At 36.3% G+C, this 7,946-nt stretch overlaps 1 long non-coding RNA gene across 2 annotated transcripts; it reads right to left on the bottom strand.

Moving 5' to 3' along the window:
• Window positions 1-997: 997 nt before the first annotated feature.
• LOC118001158 lies at window positions 998-7,024 on the bottom strand. Of its 2 annotated transcripts, XR_004676632.1 has the most exons (4): window positions 5,417-7,024; window positions 4,508-4,611; window positions 3,187-4,107; window positions 998-1,119 (listed from the first exon to the last, which is right to left on the bottom strand). It is a non-coding gene; the product is annotated as an uncharacterized LOC118001158 (long non-coding RNA). The 2 variants fall into 2 exon arrangements; XR_004676633.1 differs by lacking the exon at window positions 998-1,119 and having other exon boundaries at window positions 3,135-4,107.
• Window positions 7,025-7,946: the final 922 nt, after the last annotated feature.

Here is a 7,946-nt window from a genome sequence, read left to right as displayed (position 1 = left end):
CCTCTCATGTACTCTCTTTCTCTCATTCTCGCTCTCTCAAATAAATAAATCTTAAAAAAAAAAAAAAAGAAGTATACAATGCAGCTGGTCAAAGCTGCATTCTCAATCCAGTTTTATAGAATCTGTTCGTCATCTGTGTGAACCTACCTCTTACTTGGTTTCAAATTCAGGAAAGAAGTGGTATAAACTATCCCTCACCAGCCCGAACAAAAACTACAAAACCTTACACATATGTCTATCTATGGAAACACTGATTAAATGCCACTTAAACTTTTCTTGATGCTAACAGTAGTTAAGCCTCAATGCATTATACTTCTCAAGGACATTTGCCTTTGAAAAGGATTGTAGTGAGTTTGTAATACTTTATCCCAAAGAACAATTTTCTCTGGTAGGAAGTTCTAAGCCATGTAACAGCCTACTGGGAAAGAGCATCTAAGAAGATTGGGGACATTTAAGAAGCTGTTAATACATCTCCTCAACCCTTCCCACATTGCTGTATTTACTTTACTGAGCCTGATCTTGTGTCTGGGTAAGAAATGCTGTTTCCAAGGGATTCCTGGTTTGTTTTTAAGAGGAAGTCAAAGTTTTTATCAGGCTATAACCCTTGCAAAAATATCTGAGTAATAAGTACCATCACTTGAGGGCACAGATGCTATTATTATTATTATTCTTTCAGAGCATATATGTTAATGGAAGTTACATTAAAATAATATTATAGAAAATATGTCTAAACCTATATAATTACGAAGATTTTATATATTAATGTGATTGTCTAAGAACTTGCAGGAAACATAGATGCCGTCAAAAACAAAAAATTGTTTCAAAGGTGCCACCAACTGTTTTGATTGTAAATTACAATTTAGGGACTTTATCATGTATTAACAAAGGCCATTAAATATTATCACATTTTTTATTGCTCTCAAGTACTGTTGCTGTTCTGAGAAACAATTTCAACCATTTGTCTTGCTTTCTAGTAAATTTCCAGGCTTACAAGATTTTATTTTGCTCATTACAAGTTTCTTCCTCAGTGTTTGCCGACAAGTTGGGTGATGCTCACTTAAGATTTCCACATTTTGGAATGCATATTTAAGGAATACTTGACATTATTTCTTAAGGAATCTATTAACAAGGAAGAAAAGAAACATATATGAGTGGCAAAATATAGATATTAGCTTAAATGGAATAGCAGGGATTATACTTGTACATTGAAAATAACTAGAATTCATTAATAAAATACTGTTGCAAAGTGTGGATTTCGATCCGCAATTCAGAGGCAAGAAAACATTACGCATGTAGTTTATCTTGGGCCAGTCAGTGGATGGATTTGATGGCAGTGTTCAGAAGTATATATTTAAACTGGACAGCAACAAGTAGCCTTGAGGGGGTAGGAGTTGCAGAAAGGAGAAAATGACCTTAGCTAGAGGGTATTAGCTAGAGGAATTCTATGGGTTTACAATGCTATGTATGGGAAATAAAAATTAAAGACAACTCAACATGAGAACCATTTTCAGCTCCACAAAGGACTTTTTAATGGATATCAAGGATCTTTTTGATGGATCCAAGATTATAAACTAAGGCTAAGAAAAATCACTGTGTTTCTCTCGAGCAATGTTGCAAAAGCAATTTCCTGCTATGTTAACTACTGCAGTTAGCTGGTGACCAACTAATTTTTAGAACTACTCTATTTAGAAGCAAAATATATTTCATAATTGAAGAATTAGGCTCTATGATACCAGAACTCTGTTAAATGTCTGTGTTATCTTGTGGACCAAGTTCATAGCAAGATTGAGAATCTTATCTAAGGTAGGAATATGTTTTGAACCATTTGTTGAATTCAGTAAATCACTGTCATGAAGAAGGTGCATTTTCACTTAAACACAAATTTTTTTCTCTCCAGACATGTTAGTATCTCAGTAAGCTCATATAGAAAGTATTTGGGTATGGAGCCTGCTTGAGACTCTCTCTCACTCTCCCTCTGCCCCTCCCCCCATCAAAAAAATTTTAAAAAAATAAAATAAAATAAATGAAATCATACAACCAAAAAATTTTTTCAACAGTCTTTTTTTTTTTTTAAGATTTTATTTATTTGCAGATGAGCAGAAGCAAGGGCAGTAAGAGAGAGCCTGATGCAGGGCTTGATCCCAGGACTCTGAGCAGATGGCAGACACATAACCAACTGAGCCACCCAGGCACCGCTCAACAGTCTTCAATGATAGAAAAATACTATATAATATTCAAAATAACATGTTTTTTCAAGCCTCTTAACCAAATGCTTATTGTCTTTTTAATAAAAATGTGGATTGCAGGCACCTCTGATGTAAATGAATTTAAATATAAAAAGACTCTTAAATGTTTGCTTCACTGATAAAAAGAAAATTGAGTATTATGAAATTAATCTAATGCTATAAATAGTTAAAATGTTTTATTTTATCATTATGTATACTTTAAATTGTGGCTAGTACCTTTATAATGTAATACAGATTTTTTTATTGATAGTTTTTTTTGGATCCCCTGCATATTAAAATTTGCTTATGGACTAAGGAAGTGTAACTAGGAATCCCATTGAAGACAAATTATCTTGTAGAATTACTTTTGCAGCTTTTATGGTTGATGAAAAAGACAGACATGGTTCAATCCAAAATATTTGTGTAGAGGAGTAACGAGATGAGTGGAGACTGTGGAAGCATTCTATTTTGCGTTTGGTACACAGAGGAGATTGATATAATACCAAGTGATGCCAAAAAGGCAAACCTAGTTGGCTAGATTTTGAGATAAGACAATTTTCAAAGACTTAACAACAGTAAAAATCAACTTGGAAGTGGAGACAATAAACTCATCTGTTAGGAGGAGGGAAAAACTCTCAAGAAGGAGAGAGCATATTCTTTAGAAGCCTGCAAATAATATAAAACTTGATTACCTGGTGATTTTTCAGGATTAGGAGAGGATATATTGGATTATAGTTTTGTATACAGTGAAACAGTTATATATTTTGAATTCAGTTAATATTTCTGACTTTTATCAGAAAATAATATTTGGAATTTTAGTACTTCTTTATTAGATATAATATGTATAATATATATAATATTATATCGATTTATGAAAAATCTGATTTTATAAAATAAATTTAATATCTTCAAAGATTTTGTAGATACTGCTTTAGGCATTAGGACAATTAAAATAACTTACCCTGAAAATGAAGCATATTTTTTTCTTGATTTGTGAAGTATAGCAAAAACCTTAATAGTTGTCAGGTTGTATAATTTAGTGATGCATCTTGAAATGTGGCAGATGAAGATGCTAGTTTAAAAAAAGGGAGAAAATGTTTTATAGCACTGTAATTATGCTACTAAGCTTTTTGCTAAGTGTAATAGTCTAGCTTAGAGAAGCACAAGAAAAAGTGCAATTAAATAGATATGACTGCAGTCTAGATTTAAGAAGTCCTCATTTTCAGTGTTTTTCACTTAAATTACAAAATCCAGGGAGCTATATAACAACTGGGAGCTTTCCATTTTTTTAAACTAAATTCAAAGGAAGATCAAAATATTAGATCTAGCAGAACCTCTACTTCCCAAGTCTCAAATATTTGAGCTGTACATAAAAAAGGAATAAAAAAGAAATCATGAATGACATGCATCACAGTTACTGCCTCTTTTTGACTGAAAACTTATTATCTTCAGATGGAACTGTTTTGTGTTGTATCCTTTATACCAGATCCAAGTTCACCCAGAGCTATTCACTATTGATTGAAGCTATCTGCTCCTTACTTCCGAGTATCTGAAACTTCCATCTACAGTAGTCTTATTCCTTTTTACTTTAGATAAGAACAACCTCCTGTCCTTTACAGATGGAGAGGAACTGTAATATATTTGGGTGGTAGAGACAGAATTTGAGATGAACAAGTTTAAGTTTATGAAAGTTGTTCTGGCTTTACATCCTGCACAGATCATCCTGGGGGACGGACGTCCAAGGGCAAGGATTTGTTGCTGTCCGATGCAGTTCTGGCTGTGGCCTCTTTCCTCAGGTACTTGATAGGTGTCTCTGCTCTGTTTGGATGTAAACATTTGGAATAATGAAGTGCTGAGATGTACCCAAAGATACATCCTTTGCCTGTAAGAGAAAAAATAAATAAATTTGGTTGGCACTGAAATAAAAACAATTACAGTCATGACATTTTTCTTTGCCTTTAATAGTCTTCTGGTATTGAAAGAAGTTAAATCCGCTCCAACCTACTGCTAATTTAACTCCTAATTGATTCAAACTAACTCCTATTGCAACAGGACTGGGTTTTATTGTTTTTTCTTGTTTTGTAAATGAGTCACAAATACCATTGTTGTCATTCTTGCCTCCTGCAGTTCTTCTTCAAAACACTTGGCATTCTTTTGCACTTAATTTTTCAAAGCACATTTTGGACCCCATTTCTTCTATGAGGTCTCCACGGAATACTTTAGCTGCACCCCCCCCCCCCACTTCCCCACTCCTCTTCCCTTCTAGGCTTTATGGTACACACCATGACGCTTGGCTTTGGGTCCCCTTTACACATCCTTCTTTGGCTTTGGGTTTCACTGACCATGTTTTTTATCCCCGGGTCCTTGGCATCGCCTCAATGACACTCTGGAAATATAAATTGGTTAAATGGTAGAAGTGTGAGGCTGGATTGCTACCCCTTTACTCAGAAGTACAACACCCAGGAATTATTGTTGTCTCAATGTTCCATGATGACCAAAGAACTAGGAGGAGAATATTCTTGGACACACTACACAAAGAACCTACCTTTACATCCCTAGAAAATGGAAACACAGGCATTCTGTTGGTTTTATTAATGTTAGGTATAATTTATGTAAATATTTGAACTTTTAAAAATAAATCAGCATAAATGTATTTTGAAATGTCACCCAGTGCTAACCTGTTGTTCCTCCTTTCATTCTTAGTTATTTTCATCACTTTTGCTCCCATTTAAAAACTGTATTTAACATGTTTTCATTAAATTTGAGGTTATCACATTTTCCCTTTTGTTTGAGAAATAGTTAAAAGAAAACAGAAAATTTTAAAATCTCTCTATTTATGCAACACTTTTTTTAGGGCTTGTTGTTTGATTAATTATTAAATAATCGTTGCACCCTTCCTAAGAATCCACACTTCCTACTCTCATCAGAAATTCTAGGACTTTTGGCACAGATTTATTTGTTAGAAACAAGCTGTGTTTATTTTGGGAACATGTGTGCATATATTTATCTTTCTAGGATAGAGTTTGATAGATGAATTGAACTTTGGACTTGGGGAGCAGAGACTTGAAATCTATTATAAACTATTTACAATTGAATAAACTTTCATTTTTTTTAAATCATTAGTAAGTTCCATAACTCTTCCAGGTATTGTTTCTCTTGTTTTATTTAATACAGAAGATTAGAAAACTTACCATCTTCTTTTTATAGTGGGGATATCACTTTGGAATCATGAAGAACCACAGCAGGCTGCAGACGTTGTCACTGCACAAGAAAGGGAGCTTGATGCTCACTGTTAATAGCCTGGAGATTAAATATCTCAAAATAGCAAACGAAAGAGAACAAAACTCTCATTAGCACAGAGATGAAGAACCTTGGTGAGCAGAAGACTTACTCTGAAGTTGGAGGTGTTGATATTTCTACGTTCTGTGATGGACCACTGACTGTTTAATACAGAGGAAGACATTTGGTGTGCCATGGGTACTCACTCACTCTTCTTTGAATCAGCCAATAAGAAACTTGTACCAATGTAAATAAAAGATGGGACTCATGTCTGCATTATTTTCCTATTGTAGACTCTCCTTCTTAACACTCTCATCTATACCCATCTTTATGGAAAGGATCCATACGCAGAGGTCTCATTTATATTTCTAGCTCAGACTTCTCCTTTTAGTCTCCATCCATTACATTGGTCCTGCTAACATTCGCTTGAATGTCTGAAAGGCCTCTCAAAGTCAACATATCAAAATCACCTGGGGCTATTTTCCCAGATCTTCCTTTACTGTTCTCTCACCCAGCCAACAGCACCCACACACATCCAGTTGCTCAAGTCAGAAACCCAAGGGGTTACCTTTCCTTCAGTCCAATATCCAACCTTTTTACCAAATTCTGTCATTCTTATCCTATATATATCCTATGAGCCCATATTCTTACTTCCATCTCTCCTCAACCACCCTCGCCCAAGCTACATCTATCGCAATCCTGAAATTATTTATAATATCCTTAGGGCTCTCTGCATCCATTGCTGTATCTCTTCAACCCTTTACCTACAGAGCATCCACAGAACGATCTATTTTATGATCATATTCCCATCCACGTTTAAAAACGATTTGTGGCAGAATAAGGTTTTCATATCCTGCATTCTACCGTTGGTCTTGCTGTTTGGGGCCATTTAGGATATTCATAACCTAATGCCTCTATACTGGATGCACCAGTGAGAATGGCATGGGGGCGTCAACCATGAAGAAAGATGGAGCAGCATTCATTTCCCTAGAAGTGGTTGACAACAGAGCACCCGTAAAAGGAACACGCAACTCTGGGGATGGGAAATGATGAACTCTTACATTGATTAAAGAACCCCGAATTGATAGAATTTCTAGAGAATTGATAGTAATTCATTATGTGCCATCTGGTGGAATGAGCTTAAAATAGAAATTAAGGTAGAATGCTGAACACTGTAGAAGTAACGTCTTTCCTCACAACTCAGTTTGTGACCAGAAATTCATGCCGACTCTACCTTTTGGTGGCTTCCCATTGCTCTTAGGAAGAAGAGGAAGCTACGGAACATGGCCACTGAAGCCCTTCCTGGATCTGGCTTTCCTCCAACCTCACCATCACCACCCTCTCCGTGAGTGCCAGATGCCCTACTGCAATGGATCAAACATCAACAATAGGATGAAGACGTCCCTGGCATATGTGTATAAGAGAGGACTTGGTTCTTCAAAAGGGAGTCCAATTATTTAAAATAGTTTTCCAGGGGCGCCTGGGTGGCTCAGTCGTTAAGCGTCTGCCGTCGGCTCAGGTCATGATCCCAGGGTCCTGGGATCGAGCCCCCCATCCCAGGGTCCTGCTCAGCAGGAAGCCTGCTTTTCCCTCTTGCACTCCCCCTGCTTGTGTTCCCTCTCTGGCTATCTCTCTCTCTGTGTCAAATAAATAAAATCTTTAAAAATAAAAATTAAAAAATTAAAAATAAAATAAAATAGTTTTCCAGGAGATTCTGATGCTATTATCTTCACCTTCATGATAACTTGGCTCTTGGATTTTGCTTCTGGACTGCTCCAAGACTCTTCTCCTGCTCAGATCTGGGCGATACTCATTGCACACGAGCTCTAGCCATGACTCTGAGGGCTGCCCTTTTAAAGCACTGAGGGTGGCCCCCGTACTCTGCCTCCCCCTGATTATGTTTTCACTTCCCCACATCCACCTCAGTACTGCTGGCACTTCATTCCTGAGATAAGATAGGACGATGGGTGTCTGTGAATTCTCAGGAGCATTTTTCTAAGGAGGAAAGGATAGGTTTAAAATGCATTGGGACACTGGTGGGACAAGGCAACAATGGAGTTCAGTGCTATGTTTCCACAAGTGGCCTTTCTGGGTGAGGTTTGTGCAAACCTAAAGTCAGACTGCTGAATATAGAGTGACTGGAAGTTCAAAATTCTCAAAAACAAACAAACAAATAAAAACCCTGCTAAAGGAAGTCTATATGAGATAGAATAAAATGACTTACTTAATATTTCACTGGTTAATGAAGTTGCTGGTGGTCTTTGTTATGAAATGTTTCAAAATTTTAAGCATAAACTTTAGAGATATAGCACAAGTAATAAATGGATGATGGGCAACTCTGGGGAGAAGGAAGATGAATATGGGAAAAACAGAGAGGGGCTACATTACAAACAATGGCTAATTAGCAGGATATTGTGACACTCAAGAGTTTTTGTTTGAATT

Source organism: Mirounga leonina, unplaced genomic scaffold, assembly GCF_011800145.1.
Source record: "Mirounga leonina isolate KUSES-001 unplaced genomic scaffold, KU_Mleo_1.0 Mir_53, whole genome shotgun sequence".
In the NCBI taxonomy this organism is placed as follows: Eukaryota; Metazoa; Chordata; class Mammalia; order Carnivora; family Phocidae; genus Mirounga; species Mirounga leonina.
Note: the sequence above shows the minus strand (reverse complement) of the source record. Positions and strands in the feature narration are given on the sequence as shown.